General features: G+C 36.4%; 1 protein-coding gene across 3 annotated transcripts in view; it reads left to right on the top strand.

Moving 5' to 3' along the window:
• Nucleotides 1-16708, top strand: part of LOC107317605 (BEN domain-containing protein 5) — a 799506-nt gene that overhangs the window by 175269 nt on the left and 607529 nt on the right. The window lies entirely within an intron of this gene.

Raw genomic sequence — 16708 nt, 5'->3', positions numbered from 1 at the left:
GAACAACAACAACAACAAACCATACAAATATACACATTTTATTCACAATTAGAACTGCCAAATCCCTGCAAGCAAATGTGTGAAAGAGCATTTCTTTGTCACAGATAAAAGTTTTTTGTAATCTAAGCGAGCTAATCTTTTATACATAGTTAACAATAATTAAAATGACCTTTTTTTTGACTAGTTCATGGCAGTGAACTGTGCAGCTTAAGCACTTATTAAAACCTTTGTAAGTGATATGAAGGGATGCCGTCACAAGAGTTTGAAGCATGAAAGTAAATTAATGTTTATACGAGCTGAAACCATTCCTGGTTTCTTGACGAGTATTTTAGTACAGCAGACAACTTACTTTTCATATAAATAACAAAACATATCAAAGACAGAACCTTCAGAATATTCTGACAAATCCACTGGTTGTAGCAGAATGTCATGCAAAGGCTCTGAGCTGAATTCTTACATTATAGCCTAGATTTATAAAAGACAAATAAATCTGGAAAGCAGCAGCTTCTGTCTCTCTGTAGTTTCTTTTCCTTTGGATGTACTCATAGAGAATAACTTCATAACCAAATTATGATCCATTAGTAAAGCTGAGGGAAACATGAGAATTCTGAGACAATAGCAAATTAGTTAATAACCTCTGCAAAATCTGTATTGTCTAATGACTTAAACACTTTCTATTTATAAGAAACAGAGCATAGTTCTACCTGACTCAAGAAGGGAAATTAAAAGAAAAAAAGGTTGAGGAGAGGAGGAAATCTCTAAGTTAATATGACTCCATTTTAGTATGCCCACTTTCATCTTCAGTTTCTAAACCACAATAAGTTGCAAATGTTTCCCACTTCACAATAGGAGCCTGGGAATGAGAAATATTGATTTCTACCTCACATGTATCTAACATGATCAAGGAAAACTCCTGGTGAATGTAAGCCTTTTGTCATGGTATATTAAGGGGCTAGAGGAAAAAAAAGTTTCACTTATCATTTTTGGAAAGCAGGGTTGTTTTGATTTTCTTTAAATTTAATGATACTTGCAATGATGATGATATCTAATGATGATTTCTTTGGGTGTATGCAATCTATATTTTCAGGATTGACCATATCAGAAGAGATAGAATAGGTTTTCCTTTGTATGTAGCCCTGTGTACTGAGCAGAGTAGATATGACATCTAATTGAAAAGAACAGCTATGTGGCTGAGAGTAATGGAGATTAATTAGCATTGTGTAATTGCAAGAGAATTGCTTGTGATAAATTTTGTAGGTATTTTGTATACAGTGTGGGCATGAGAGACTGCATTACAATTGTCATGGGGTTCGAAGATGCCCCAGTTTATGCTTTCTCACAATTGCTCTTTTCCTCCCTAAACTGTTTTTTCTCCAGACCAGATGTTTCTTCCTGTACTTAGTTTTAGTAGAAGGTTTAAATACTTGACATCAAATTCTGTCAGTGTAAGTAGATTTAATGCTGCTTTCAGTAATTTCTGTCCCTGTACACACCAGGGCTGCAATTGGCTGGTCAAACAGGATTTGTTCAAGTCAGAATTTCGACCTGGAACAACAATGCTGCTTTAGCATCTGTCCTAACAAAATTCCATTTAATATCCTAAAGAATTCTCCTATGTCAGATCTGATTATATTACAAGTACTGTACAGTTGGAAGCACTGGCACAATGACAATATGCTATATTCATGAAGTATTAGATTTTTTCTGTAATAAGTTCAATTAGTTCTTTTTTTTTTTTTTGGGGGGGGGGGGAGGGTATGGGGGGAATTGCATTTATGGGATGACTGCAGCAATATTAGTAAAAGGCAGGAAGCTATATCATTGCTAATCAATCTAGAGAGCTCTGTCTCTTACAAATGTCAATACAACGTTAAGTGCTAAAATAATTGTAGTGTAGGCTTTCTGATAATTACTGTTGTTCATTTGGTATGTTGTGCAAAAAAAAAAAAAAAAAAAAAAAAAAAGGAAAAAAGAAAAGAGGATTTTGCTTTGCTGTCAGCAGCCACAAATCTCTAAGGAGAATGAAAGAAGATAGCAGAAGGCTGATAGTCATCCATCATTCCTGACAATTTCACAGCCTAGAATAACTTGACAGAGACCCAGAACAAAATGTTGTTGAGAATTGAATGCTGCTAAGCTGAGTGAATTGACTTTCTGATGTCAAAGCAGGACCCGCTTCAAGTGGTTGATGATTTTCCTTTTCTGATTTCAGAAACACTGATGCTTAAACTGCTTTGTGAATGCTCTCAGCAGATTTGGAAACTAGGGAACTGTTTTAAAACTTTCTCTCCAGATATTTGTAAGGGCTTTCTACAATAATATAAGTCAGGAAGTGTGTGAATTTGGTTGCACTTACTAGAAACGAGATTTGTACTTTACATTCTCTGCTCTAGACAGTCTGAAGCAGGCATAAGGAATCAGAACTGTTCAGAATGGGCCTTGAAACAAGAAGTGTTTCAAGGACCTGGCTCATGTCACCCCCATTACCTTTGAGGCGGTAAAGAATTCTTGCCTGAGAAGGCAAGGACGGTCAACAGGTTGTTACTGGACAGTCTATTTCTGCAGAAAGTGGGAATGAATGGACTGTCTTTGAATGTCCGTTCTATTATTATCATTATTTTTATTTAAAACGTTCTTGCCTTGAGTTTAGAATAAATACAAAATCTCTGCATTAGAACATCAGGATGAGAGAAGTTGTGACACAGTTCTCGTTTAAGTAGCATTTATTTATAAAGGAGATCATTTTCCAGCTATTTATTTAGGGGGAAAAAAAGAGAGATTGGAAATGTTCCTAAATTATGATAATTAGACATTTATTTACCAATAAACATTGCCAATTTCATCTAGTATTGAAAGACTAACCTTCTAAATTGCTCACAACCGTTAAAAAGTACAAAGAACACAAACTACAGGGTTTAAGTGGAAAGAGCTCTCATTTTGTAGAAGCCACGTTAGATGAAGAAATGTAATGTAAATAGGATGCGTAGGCTAAGCACACCATCACTGATCAATAATGCATAAGACTTAGCAGATGTGGTTGTATTCCTAACTGTACAGGTTTAGTCAGAATGGTGCCCATTGCTTTGCATACAGACATTTGAAGACTAAGAACAGGGAATTTCATTAAAGTGGAAAATCCTCTGCAGCCAGTCCCTGGTCTCTTTGAGTATTTTTCATTTATGCTCTCCCATATCTGTTGTCTGTGTTGTTTTTTCCCTTTGATTACTGGATGTATTACTAGTACAGTACTTCATTGCTAATTTAACTCCACTATAAATTGGCATAAGGAATAGACATCTTCAAAGTGCTCTGCTTCCTAGTAATGCTGTTATATCAACCGTCTTTAGGCTCATGTAGGATAAAAAGTTACAGAATCCAACCTACTAGTCTACAACATTTTGTCTTTGTTTCCAGTTTCCTTACAAATATGATGGACTGAGGCATGGATCTTGTATTTTATCAATTCTTGCATCCTTAAAACGGCACCAAGAGATATTAACCAGGGAATTAGTAAGCCAGTTTTACTCTGTCTTGGTGCTAAAACTAAAACAAACAAAAGAATCCACCCCAAGAATATTACGTATCATAGTGCTGTCTTGTCCCTCTTTATTTTTTCTCCTTTCCTTTCCCTTCATCACAAGATAGACAAAAAAAAAAAACCAAAACCCAAAACCCTAAGCTTTCATAAGAGCTAATGAATAACTTCTTAAAAGAGAGAGAGGGAAAAAAAAGCTAGGCTTTCTCACATTTGAAATTTAGGACAAATGTATTCTGTGTTTGTCTAGAGGTCTTATCTAATCAATATAATCCATCCAAAAAGAGGTTCCTAGAGATAAAATAGCTGTCATTGTCACTTTCTAATCTGAATTTACTTCTCCAAGTGATATCAAATATTTTATCAGTCTATAATTTATGCTCTTATTTTCTAATTCATCAGATATGAGAGCTTTGTTGAAGACAGTTTTCTATATTCTATTTACTGACAGTTATGTCATAACCAGGTTATATGCATTTCTGTGATGTAGGACCTTTTTCTCAGGGACTAAATATTTCAAAGAATGAACATATTTGAAATTTTGTATGGCTTCCCAAAAAGAATATCTGAAATGTTGTGAATTCAATATATTATATTTTTATTTGCTTGCAGATTAGTTTCTAAAACTGCTTTTCATGTGATCAGAGATTGTCATCTGTCTGACAAAGATGTTGTTTCAGGTATTCATTGTTGTGTGACGTTTGTGTTTTGTTTACAGTGCTTCAGTAATTCACTTCTGGGAGTAAAAGTTGCTTTTGAGGTTCAGGCACACTGCAGGATGCCAAAAAAGCATCAGTTTCTCCTGTATTTAAAGCTTTTGGGCCATCAAGAGATCAAAAGCTTCCAAAATCAAAGCTGAGATCTGCCATTATAAATAAGACACTGACAATTTTTTCTTGAGAGCGGTTGTCCTTGAGGTAAAAGAAGCAAAGAGAAATGAGTTGCCCAGTAAGGGAAATCCATAAGGGAAATCTGTGTATAAAACTGTATTTAGCTGAGAAACTTTGTTTAACATATCGAGATCTGCCATGACACATTCTGGTGCTGACATAACCATTTTAGCTCACTTAAACTTGTACTGAGATTAAAATCTTAAAATCCAGTTATCAGCAATACCAAATTCTTGGTACAACAGCTGCCCTTGTTCTGAATCACAATTTACTCTTACAATCTTGCATTTATATATGAAAATTTATGAAATTGAAAGAAAATGTTTTCAAATAAATGTTGTAACAGCTGTTTTAAATTTACCAGACCATTTTAAGACTGTTTATCTGGATTATATTTAATGAAGATAGAAATGACTGTCATGAAAAAAAATTCTTATAAGTTACATAAGACTTCCCAACAGAAGTGACAAGCTAATTCAACACATTTACTATAGGTTATGCGTGTAAAATGATGCTTTTCTTTATCCCCGCTTCATTTTAGCTGGGTTTTTAATTAATAGACATACTGGAAATGTGATTAAAACCCTAAAACTCCTCAAAGACATCTTCATATATGTTTATATCTGAATCTTTTTGGATTTTTCTGCTTGTTTGCAGCTGGGGAGGACATAATGCAAAACTACTATAGTTATTACCTTAAAACTTAGCAATAAGATCATCCAAGCAAACGTCTATAACAATGTTATTTCAAGACGATCTATAAGAATTGTTCAATAAAGATGTTCTTATATGTATAATTCTCCTTTATCTTTATTGATTTGTTCATATTTTTAATAGGTTTTAGAATTGTCAGTGTTCTAGTAAAATATCATGTCATCTCGTTTATGGTTAGGGTAATAGAGTTACAATTTTGGACAAAATTTTAATCTATCCTGTAAAGTTGCTTTTTTTTTCTCTATAGGCACTTTTCCCAGTCAATTACATAAGAAAAAAAAGTGTCTTCAAACATGAGCTGTGGTACACAACGTGAAAAAAGGAATTGCTCTCTCTCCAAAAGAGGGTATTTGCCATACACTTTTAGGATCAGGACAGCATTTAGTAGTGGGCTGTTTGTCCCCATAGTTAATTTTTTTGTCGGTGTTTCATAGAATTTGCCATCGTAGAGACAAATAAGCCCACAATTGCTATTAGGCTGCCTTTTATACATAAAGACAACAAAAGTTTCTTGATGCGAAAGTATTATTTATCCACAGATATTGATCTGAGCTTGTGGTGTGCACAGGTTCTGCATGTTGGTCTGAACTGTCATCTGAATAAAGAAAGTACCCACTTCAGGGAGTCTTTGCACCAAAATTTGTACTCAGTGCTATCACAGAGAGTGAGTGACTCAGCTTTCCCACGCTGGAATCACAGCAGCTGGGGTGAGCATGCACTATTCAGATTGCTTTGATTTATGCCGAATAAATCCCTAATGATCCACAACTAGGGCAGAGCTAAGCTGAGTATTTTACCCTCTTGAGACACTCTGCACGCTCATCTCACAGCTGACACCCCAAATCCGAATCACCGTTTTATTTCTCATTGTCACATTTACAGCTTAAATCTTCATTTCTGGCATATCTAAAATTTCTGTTGACATAAGTGTCAATTGTGTATGGAGCACAGAAACAAATTTCCCATGTGACTGCTATTTGTGTTTTGTTGGGAGACCTCTTGCCCAATTTTGTGAGGAACTCCTCGTTATTTTTGAAGCTCATGTTAGTATTTTTGTCATAGTCTCCTACTCATGCCACTCACACATTTCTTTTTCCTTTCTTGCCTCATTTCTAATAAGTGGATTCCTTCCCCCTCCCCATGCTTGGCCATGAAAGTAGACTTGTGAATATTTTAATTTGTGATGATGTAGGCTGGCTCTTGGTGCAGCATTTGACTATACGATAGCTATACATTAGAAATGAAACTAAAGGGAGGCTTGTCATATGCACTGCACTAAAACAAAACAAAAATTCATGTGAACTGTCTCAGTTTTGAGGTGATATGATTGGAGTATGAAAAACTGAAGATGATAATTTGTGGTTACTTCACGAGGGAAGTAGAGAATGTCTCAGATCTCTGGTCACAAATATTTTTGCTAATCTGATGCTGATAATCTGCGTCTTCTGATGCTGTGATTTTCAACTGCATGAAAATATTGAAGGAAGTGTATTAGAATATGGTTTCCAAACCATTCCTCTTAGTCTCTTTTTAATAGACCAAGCTTGAATAACATAAAGTGCAAAAGCTCTTCCTCAGCGTTAGGGCTAACATTGAGATGTTATCTTAAAATACTGGGTTTGAAGTTCTAGCATTTCCTCAGAAGGGATTTCAGCAATTTTAATATTCCAGCAAATGGGCACATTAATAAATGTGGAATTTATCTGTTAACATGCACAGAGCATTTGAGGTGGCCTCAAAGCTGTGCAATTGCTGACTTGCAGAAGAATAAGCAGCCATTTCCAGGTGAAGTTTTCTCTACCAAGAGGACACCTTGAAACAGATTTTTACACTAGCATTAGGGAGTGAACTGAAGTAAAATCTAATCCGTTAAATACTTAAAGGGACTTTGGTTAAATATGATGCAGTTTCTTACAAGATATTCAGCACTGTTCCATGATTTTGGAGTCTTATTTCTGGGGAAAGTTACCAGAAGTTGCACTCAGTCTTGCTCAGTATCTCCTCAATGTTTCTGATAAATATAATATAATAGTTTGAGCAAAGTACTTCAAAGTAAAAAAGGTGAATGATTGACTCTCAAATTCCTTTTATTCACGCAACATTTCAGATTGATCTACATAAGCTACCAAAACAATATTACATTTACAGTTGATCTTCTACAGTAATAAAAGAGTCCCCAAATCCCAAAGCTGCAGAAGTGTCACTTCCAATCTACAGTGATCAGTTGCTAAGCATAAATGGAGCCTATGGGATCTTGGTAAATCCAGTATGTTTTCCCCATATTTCTAGCCTGTCTTTAAAACTGAATCAAAAATCCACCTCCTCTTCAGGAAGGACCTGTGAGTGTTTACTTAACTTGAAGTCTATAGGAGCACTAAAAAGTGTGGCTAAATAGGTACGTTTGGGAGCTTTTCTGATTATGAATATCCTTTCATTCATGTCTGAAGTTCAGCCAGGATAAGATGTAAGCTGTACCAGTGACATTTTGAAAAAGAAAAAAGGACTAACTGCTGGACTGCAGCTATGCTGCGTGCCCTAATACTGATATGTTCATTGCCATTTTTTTCCTTTCTGAATATGGAGTTAGTGTGTGGTTGAAATGACTCTTGTGTTATACAACTGCAGCACAGGTCATGTTGCTTTAGGATACTGAACTCTCCTGTTCAAATCCTCCAGTTTCTTTTGTTTAGCTCATGACATTGCATTGCCAAAATATTTTTTTTAAACAGGCTGTAAATCACCTGTAAAACACACTTGTAAATCAGTTACAACTGGACAGAGATAATCTTTTGAATCCAACCTTCAGCATTTTGGCTTTAGAAAAGGATTTTCAAAGCCAGGAGGACATTTCAGATATTCCCTTCCTGCTACGGTTAGTTAGGTAGCTCTGAGTTCTTATTCTAAATGTCAAATAGACAGGTACATGAAAATTGCAGGAATTAGATCAGATTTCCTTCTACTTACCTCTGTATATAACAATGAATAGTCTGTTATTACAGAAGCTGAACACTTGGGGTGGAATTTAAATAGTGAAAACTGAAAACACAAGAAATCATGCTGGAGTACTTTAGAAATAATTTAGGAATCAATGTTTCAAATCAGTATCACAAACTTCTAGTTGTTGATAGTGAGTCCAATGTACACGAACATGTCAGTTATGTTCCCTTATAGAATTAGGTGAATCGTGTAACCTCTGCAGAATTAAAAAAGGATTCAGACAGAAAGAAAACAAAAAAGGTATTTTAACTTGGTAGTAGCAGCAGCAAGAATTGTTAATTTTATGGGAGAGAAGAAGAGGTTACGTGCCATGACAGTGTGTCATTTTCATGTTCTGAGTGGTTTTTTAGTGACACTGCAGCTTCTTCGGGATCTAAGGATCCCGTTCCAGTTCAGTCTCAATATAGGGGAAGCAGAATATGAGCAAATCTTTATTCCATTACTGTTTACAACCATGCATGGCAAAACAGAAAAGATTCAAAGGTTTGATTGTAATAACAATCGGAATAATTCAATTAAAAGGAAGAGAAAACCAAAGACCTCTGTGAAGAACCTGGACACAAAGCCCATCTGTGCTTAGTTTCTGGAAAAATAAATAGAGTTTATTTATTTATAATATTATAATTTATATGTTTGCAAGGCTAGGGTCCTAGTAACCTAACCAAGCCCACTAGCAGCAGTAGTGAGTGGTTGTACACACCAAAATGACTTTGCTTTTGTAATGCTTCAGAGAATACTGAAGCAAATATATTGGTGCTGGTTTTGATCTCTTCCATATATTGTGCCTTTCAGCTTTCTATGCTTTGTAATATCCTTCTTTCTACCAAATGTTTTTTTCCAGAAGCTTCAGATAAACAACAGTTTTTTAAACAAACAATAGCTTTAATGCCTGCTGCAAAAATCCAAAGTAAACAATTGCTGGAAAAACTTCATCCAAATCTCACTCTTAACAGGCATTTCATTATCTTCCTTTTGCTTATTGCGATCACACATGAAAAGCCATTTTCTTTCTCACCTTCCATCTTGGGTATTAGATGGATTACTGCCTTTGTGTTTGCATACTATTTAAATTGTGATTATTATTGTCTTTGTTTTCACAAGTTGAACAAAATCATGATCCACACAAATATTACTGCCTCTTCCTCATTGCTAGTGCCACTTTCACCCACTGTCTTGCAGCATTTCAGTGAGAGTGACAGTTGTCAGCACTCCACCTGTATGATTTAAGCCTGAGTAGTTATGGCTGTGCACCAGTTATCCATCACAAATGACTAATTTGTTGATGAGTGAATCTTTTGTTAGTAAGAGAAGCTTTGATTCTGGATCATAGGCTGACTGACTTACTGAAGTGCTTAAAAAAGTATAAAAGTCGACTTACAGAGAAGAAAGGATTGGTGAGGAGGAGACTCCCACAAGTCAGTACTTGCCACTTAATTCTCTGGTCTTCAGTATCACACCTTATGCCTGTGCTCATAGGCTTTTATTACTATTCTACCAAACTTTACAGCATTTCATCACTGTCTAAAGAAAAAAAATCTATTAGGAAAAGGTAAACTTGAGTCTTTTCAGCTGCTTCCTCTGGAGGGATGTAAGATATCAGCAAACTTTGCTAATGTGTTCCAGAACAGCCACCTGTTAGTACCCACCTGCAGCTATAACACTGATGGAATAGAGTGTGGAACCTAAATACACATAGCTTGTGTGATTATGCAGAAAGAGTTTAACATGTGATGATAACTCCAATGTCATCTGGCAACTTTTGCTACTTGACGTGGAATATACTAGGAAATAATTTAGCTAGTATAGAAAGTCTCACTGGAAGACCACCCACTGTTCCTTTATTTAATATTTCTGAAAACATATTCTGAAATATATATATATATATATATTGGGTATATTCTGAAAACGTATACCCAGGTGAAAGTAAATGCCACGAGCAGAGCAGTTCAGGCATCCAGTCAAAGGTCAGATAGAAGTTGTTCATGTATTCCTGCAGCACTACAATTAGCTAGTAATGTAACTAGGATCGGTTCTTTGTCCAGAGTTTGTGCATGAATGAAAAGAGAAGAAACAGAAAATAAAAGTATATATATATATAATATATATATAATTTTTTTTTTCTATACCTGATTAAATGAAGATACTTAGTTTTCCTACACTTGATATTTTGCTAAAAAGAATGAAAAAAATTGGCAGGAAGCTTCAGCTTCAAATATGTTTTCAGTACATCTGTAGCTTGGTTATATGCCCTGTCAGGACTCTTAGTATTTTCTTTTTGAGGAATCAGCACAAAACAAATTATGCTTTATGACAGATTGGAGATTTTGGCCTAAGGAAGCAAGGAACCTGAGTTCATCTTTCATTCCACTGCCAGCTTTCTAAAAAGACACTTTTGAGGTTTCAGTGGGAAGCTTTAGATTATTGATGCTCTGATGGAAAGCAAAAACATTACTAGAAAGTTGGCTTCTGCTTGTGGGGAAGGGTGCTCAGTAATAAATTTGCTATTTTCCCAGGAAAGGTCAAATGGGAAGACTGTGTGTGACTCAGTGTTTAGGTCCAGCAACACACAGGTTAGTGGTCAGCCCACAGCATAACACTGAACAGAATAGTGGTTCCTGCTGATTTGAAGAATTACACCAAATATTCTGTTAATTCTTGCTTGCTACACCACAAAAGTCTTTAGATATTTCTAGCAGATGATAAATGTAAATGAGGAGACATGTTATAAGGCTCATATGCTTTAACAAGGCAAAAGGAACAACAGAGGAGTGCCAAGAATGTGGCAGACAGCATCAAGACGTTCCCCTTTGTGTGTGCAGAGCCTTCTTGATTGTCCTTGCATTCTGCAGCAATCTTTGGGACAAAAGAGTTGTTGGAGGAAATAAAAGACCACCTCAAAGACTCACAATGGACTGACAGGGGACCATCACTGTGCCAGATGACACTGAAGATCACCCAATGAAGCTGTGTCTGTTGGGCAATCATTGGGGGTGGATAGAATAACGAATTTGTGAATGTAGTGAATATGTAACTCGAGTGAAAATATCACCTGTTCACGAACGACCAACTGGTGAAGAGTTCTTGGAGACTTATCTCGATGCTACCCTAGTGCTGCCAATAAAGACTACCTTGCTTAATGGTAACAAAACTCTGCTGTTAAACTTCTACTTACCGACTTCTCAAAATCATTGCCCAGATCCTTTTGAAAGCTTTATACTAGAAGATGACCTTTTGCACAGTATTACCCCTTCCCCAGGCCCAGGTGAGGAAAATTAGCATCAACAGGTGATTCTGAATTAGAAATGCTGCTGTACACAGGTGTTACATCTTTGACTGCACTTAAGTGTTAATTTGGAGGCGAGGAAAGGACTAACAGAAAGGAAAGTGAAACGAGGCATGAGCCTTATTTGGTAATCTTTTCAAACTGTTATGTTTGTCATTAACACCTCAGGCAGGGGCATTTCAATATCTAAAAAGGGGCCATGAGAAGGAAGGAGAGGAATGAGAGGACAAGGGGAAAAGGTTTTAAACCAAAAAAGGCAAGGCTTAGACCGGATATGAGGAACGTGGTTTTAGTCTTAAGGGTCGTGAGGCACTGGAGCAGGCTGCCAGCAGATGTGGATGCCCGAGACGTGGAGACAGTGAAGGTCAGGCTGGACGGGGCTCTGAGCACCTGATGGAAAGGTAGGTGTCCGTGTTCATTGCAGGGGAAGTTATATCGGGTGGCCTTTAAGGGCTCTTTCCAACTCAAACGACTGATTCTATGATGAAATGAAAATGCAAGAACAGGTTCTCTGTTCTGGGCTATTATGAGCGTCAAGAATAACTCCAGTACCACACAAACGTAAACGTAAAGCTCATTTTATACACTGCATAGTAATATATCTGAGGTCTTACTACACTAAAATCCTTTGAGTCTTATTTTCACGTTGCTCTTTGTAACGTCCTAGATTTTAGCATTTCAGTCTTTTAAGTAGCTAAGTGAAGATCTCTACCGAGGGAAAAAGCCTTATAATTCACAATCTGTGAGCCATTTTCTGCGTTGCTTTCATAAGACTTCGTTACTTTACAAGGGCTTCACAATTTCTAGTTAACAAGACACAGGTGCAACTGATTAGTGAGCCTGGTGGAGCCCAAGATGGTTGCTAACATCCTCTCTCAGTAGGTGAATATTTATTTTCCCCTTTTGTGTGCCAGTAGGTTTTGAAAACTCTTTAACTGAAAAGACTAAATGCTGTCAGTGTTTAGAACTTTCCAGTTTGAAAGGCTGTGTATTCCTGCGAAGGAGAAAAGCAAATATGTCTTGCTTTAAAATGCTAGCAGTAATGAATGCTTTACCTTTTAAAAGGTCAGAAAAATGACCTTTCTCAAACTTCATTGGGGGTTTTGCACCGAATGGGTGGTTGTATTATTTGTGATCTTCAGCATCCATAGCAGTTACAGGTAACAGTTTTTTTCCTTTCTGTTTTGAAATCTCTCTGGTCTAATTTATTTTTATATAGCTTTATACAAGGTGCTTTGTCATGAAAGATCTCAAAGACCTCCTGACACAAATACAGCAATGTAGCTCTTTTTGTGAGAAGGCAGCAGTCCCATGTTGCCAGTTTCTCACATTCAGAAATAGTGAGTCAAAAATCTCACAACTTGTGGGGTTGGCTCGAGGAATTCATTTTTCTTTACTTTCTGGTTTTATTTTTTAAAATGGAATGTAATTCTAAAGCAGTTCTGACCATAAGAAGGAGGAAAATTTTCATTTATAGAAGAGAAAGATGCTAAGGAAAAACTTAAAGAAGAGAGTAAGGAAAGGATATCTCTGTTCATAAAATACTGCAGGTTTCAGGAATTCCCCAAATGCTATAATAACTAAGAAATCAGCAGAAGAGGAAATTAATCTTAGAATCATAGAATTACCCAGGTTGGAGAAGACCTCAAAGATCATCAAGTCCAGCCTCAGCCTAACCATAATAAACACATAAATACTAAGAATGCCTTCTATTACCAATCCTCTTCTGAGTTAGATGTAACTTCTCATATTAGTAGCTATTTGAATGTGCCAGGTGTCTGCCTCAGGCTGAATTTTGTGGTGTTCTTTGGTTTGTTTGTTTTCTTCTTTTAATGTCAACTGTAGCAGCTCTGTTATTCCCGAGAAGTTTGCTGAAGAAAATAACCCAAAATAAACCTGGTAGATTTTTTTTTTTTAAAGGGGCTTAGTGTGACCTTCTCCTGGGGGAAGGCACTTAGCCTTTAGCGAAGGGGTGACTGATCTGCTGGAGACATGCTTCAGTGTTGGTTGGTTCAGATGGAAAACCTGCTAGGATGTGAGTGATTTATGATGAACTTTTGTGTTTTACCTTAAGGCTTACCTTGTGCTTACAGAGCCATGTTAGAATATGATGTAAAATACGGCCATCCATGCTTAATGACTTCAGCTCTGATCACAAACCACCTGTGCTGATCCCCTCCTAAGCTAGCAGCTCCTTGCAGCCCCAGTCAGGAATCTGTGTTTCTATTACTAATACCAATAGTGCAATGTGCTTTAGCCATCTTTTCTGCCTGTGTTCAGGGTCTGTTTTTACCTCGCTCATGTTAAAAACAACAACACAATTATAAAACAAGAACCAAATAAATGCAAATTAGTGCAAACCTAAACACCTGACTGTACTTTGAATTTCTGAAGTAACTTTGCAAAGGTCAGAAAAGCAGATTTTTATCAGTAAACTTTTAGGGCAAGACAGATCTATCTTAATTTTTCTTGCTTAATGACTTTAACCATACACTTAGTTATGCTTAGTTATGCATCGTGCAAAAGGGATGTTGTCTTTCAGTTGGCAGAAAGTACCTGTGGTCTTGTGTTGTCTAGTATCTCCCACCCCTGGCAGTCCAAGCACAGAACCTAAGATTGTAGTACACATCTTCCTTCCTGATATGTGCCCCAATGTGGTTCAGTGGTGCTTGCTGGTGTTCTGAGAGTCTTTTCTGCATTGTGCCTCTTCCACCAACCCAGAAGTTGCAGCCATTTGTCAGAGTGACGCAGTATATTGAAAATATGCTGTACCAGAAACAATCATTGTGTGATTTCACTTCAGTTATAAGTTAGAATATTGCTTCTTTTAGTGGTATTTATACCTTCTGAAGTGAATACAAGTATTTTTGTTGTGAAATTTCTCTGTCGTTTTTCTCTGGATCAATGCTCTGGAGACCAGAGCAATTCCTAGGGAATTTCTAAGTACGTTTCATCTAGTTTTATTTTCTTTGCACTCCTCTGTAAAAATTGAGTAGTTTCTTTCTTTTTTTTTTCTTGAGCTTTTAAATTATATTGCTCATTAAATGCCTCCCGTTGTAAGTCTCTATAATTCATTAAAACAAAAAGTACAGTGATAATTTTCTTAGAAGAGAATGCTTCAGTGTGCGTACCATATATCTAGCGTTGTTGCCCTTTGTGATTTACAGCTGATATATTATAGACCAAGCAGAAATTAAGAAAAATAAAACTAGTTGTGTATAGAAAATGATGCTTGCTGTATCACAAGCTGTTGTTGTAGTGTTTAGTTCAGAAAAGTTTGCATAACTTATTGAGTGAGCTGCATATTTTTCTGGCTGAGGTGTGTATGCTGTAGTCATTACGTTTTTGCACACTTCAGTGACTGAGCTGCATGGGCTACTTCAACTATCAACAGGAATACTTGACTGAGTTCTGCTGCTTATTTGAGCTCTTTGGTTTGTGTGCTTTATGACTTCAGCAGTGTGTGTTGATAAAGTTCTGTTCTGTGCCGTTAAATTTTTCATTCTGCCAATCTAACTGTATGCCGTGCTGAGAGAACTGCATGCTTTGCTAACTGCTTACTCTGCGGTGAATGCAAGCGGCTGAAATGTTATAATCTGCAGCGCTTTGTTAAATGAGCTGCATTTTTTGTTGTTGTTGTATACGTTGCTTACCCAGTTGTGTACATTTGCCCTGCTCATTATACGAAATAAGCCTGATTGGAATAAGAACATTGTCTACCAGCTGTCTGCTCTGAGTCAGTATGTAACAAAATTAGCAACTTTTCTCTTTCCAGCAGTGGCCTGATTGCATCCAAAGTTTAAGGCAATTGGTTTGGAGCTCTTGTTTGTTTCATTCGGTCTGTGCAAACATGGAGGTTGACAAACTGATTTGTAGCAACTTAATTTGTTTTCAAATATGAAAGCAGGAAGAGAGGAAAAACTCAGCGTTGTAGTATAGGAAAATGCTTTCATGTAGATTGCGTATGCATATGAGCGTATACATATAAGCATACCTAAATATATTTACCTACCTTAAAGACTTGCGTTGTAAGCATAGGATAGAAAGTAACCAGTTATCTTTAGATGGATGTTTTTATCAAGTAAGCAATATCCTCAGTGCTGAAGATTATGAATCTGAAGTTATATAAACTGTACTTTAAAAGTTTATTTTTATAGCTTATCTCATGGCTCTTATGAAAACTCACAATACTGCTAAATACCTGCAATCTCATGTGCTTGGATATGTAGTTTGCTCATTAATGTTGATACAAAACTGAATTAACAGCTTTAAGAAAGTGGTGTTTTTTTAACTAGTTAACTTTGAGCCATTTCCAGTAAACACCCTCAGATTATTCTTAGATTTTTGACTAATTTGCAGACTTTGCATACGTAGCAGTTTGTGCTTCCATTTATGAAATCTTCAGTGCTATGATGCTTCTAGAGACCTTCTCTGTTCCTTGAGTACAGAGATGCTTAATTAGAGCTATACATGAGTAGTTTGCCTGGATTCTTACCTGCCCCACATGCAAATGTAACTGTATCTGGCTCCTGCTGTCAGTATCCCACTGCTGATTGCTTTCACTTATGTGTTATATTTCTCTATGTTCTGAACAGACTGCCAGGAAGGTCCATGTTTGTTTTTGTGTAATTTTACATATGAAAGCTTAATTGATCTTATTGCTTCAGTCAGAATTGCTAGATTTCAAGCAGTGGCCATTTAATTCTCAGCCTTCTCATGAACCATTATTTAACAGTGTAAATATTATAACAGTTCATTGTAAAAATAAATGTGTGAATATCTAGGGGCAAATATAATTTTTAGCAGTCTTCACTGATACCAGCGGAAAATAAATTTAGAGAGAGAAATACAAATGAAACATATTAGTATATCCTGGAAAATCGTATCAAAGTTAATTTAGTGTTCATGTTTCAGTTTTTCTGTGTACACTAATGTTGCGTATCAGAAGTATGAGAAACCAGCTATATTGGATTTAATATCTGTAAAGTTAATGTAATACATGAAATGAGCTTGGTCTACCCCAGACTTTCTTAACAGAAACAGAGTAAGTAATTCTGCATAAAATGATTTACAGCAGACAGATGGTAGGGAAGAAGGTTTTGTCTTTTTACTTCCCTCTGCATGAATTTACTTTTGGTATCAGTCCATTACCAGTGAAGATCTAGACTTTTCTCTTCCTTTGAACTGTTAAATGCCAGCTGTAGTCTCCTCAAAGCTATCAGTGTATACTAAGATGAGAATTGGGCTCTCATCACTATCATATTCATACCAGTGATGGCTGTGTGCAAT

This window comes from Coturnix japonica, chromosome 11, assembly GCF_054131305.1.
Source record: "Coturnix japonica strain WE chromosome 11, WE-NBRP24, whole genome shotgun sequence".
In the NCBI taxonomy this organism is placed as follows: domain Eukaryota; kingdom Metazoa; phylum Chordata; class Aves; order Galliformes; family Phasianidae; genus Coturnix; species Coturnix japonica.
Note: the sequence above shows the minus strand (reverse complement) of the source record. Positions and strands in the feature narration are given on the sequence as shown.